At 43.1% G+C, this 1,149-nt stretch overlaps 1 pseudogene; it reads left to right on the forward strand.

The window, feature by feature from the left end:
* The first annotated feature begins 297 nt into the window (after positions 1-297).
* On the forward strand, positions 298-414 carry LOC136662750 (5S ribosomal RNA; annotated as a pseudogene).
* The last annotated feature ends 735 nt before the right edge of the window (positions 415-1,149 follow it).

Genomic DNA, 1,149 nt, shown 5'->3' on the forward strand with positions numbered 1-1,149 from the left:
GAAGGTTGCCAATACAATAAAAAAAAATATGGAAGGAGGAGTAGAGTGTAGAGGAGTCAGTCTAGACCTGTGAACAGACAGCCATGGGAAGCAAGAGGTGCTGTGGATGCTCTTATGCTGTTGATGTCTCTTCTGATGTGAAGCACAATGCATGAGAAGTCCAGTAATAACAGATGATTCACATTTTAGGAGAACATGAGAAGAGCCCCACTGGATCAGGCCAAAGGTCCAGTTTCCTAGATCTCACAGAGGCCCACCTTGGGGAACACCCACGAAACCTGTATCCTGTTGCCATTCCCCTGCAACTGTTACCCTGCACATGCCCAATCTCATCTGATCTCGGAAGCTAAGCAGGGTCAGGCCTGGTTGGTACTTGGATGGGAGACCGCCTGGGAATACTGGGTGCTGTAGGCTTCTACCATAGTCTTTCGAGACTGAAGGTTGCCAACCATAAGGACATTCTGAGGTAGCCTATTTCTAAATTCACATTTCACATTCATGATTTACAATTTGTCCACATAGAGGCCTGCTCTGTGCAAAATTGCCATGGATTACGTTATGTCTCATGTGTGGGCTCCATGCTACACAGAAGTGCCTTCCATGTGGGGGATTTTTGTAACTGAAACGGTCCATTAAGAATCAAATCCATTCTGTCATTAAGGAGTGGAGGCAAAATCATTCCTCCTCTTGGGGGTGGGCCAGAAGATCTGCTGTGGAAATGCCATGTGAGAAATTCATGAAGCTTTGCTACTCATTTTGTGTCCCAGTCATAAGCAACCCAAGAACGAAATCTCTTTGAGATATAACCCCATCAATATTTTTATTTTACTGATAAAATATATACTGAGTTGTGTGTACTGCGCATTAAATAAATCAAGGTTTGGCATCAAAGTGACTGCCTGAGGCCAACAAAAGCTGAACTATACAAATAATTTAGCTTGCAGCCCAATCATGTGCATATTTATACCTCACAGTGTTTTCAGTGGAGCTTACTCTTGTATGTAAACTGCAATCAAATATATGTTTATTTTGCATAAATTCTAGTCCTGCTGTTTCAAGGGTAGGTCCAAGATTTTATGCAAGACACTGCCAGCCCAATCCTTTTCACACTTTCCTGGGAGTAAGCCCCATTGACTCTAATGAGACTTA

Source organism: Tiliqua scincoides, chromosome 11 (genome assembly GCF_035046505.1).
Source record: "Tiliqua scincoides isolate rTilSci1 chromosome 11, rTilSci1.hap2, whole genome shotgun sequence".
Taxonomy (NCBI): Eukaryota; Metazoa; Chordata; class Lepidosauria; order Squamata; family Scincidae; genus Tiliqua; species Tiliqua scincoides.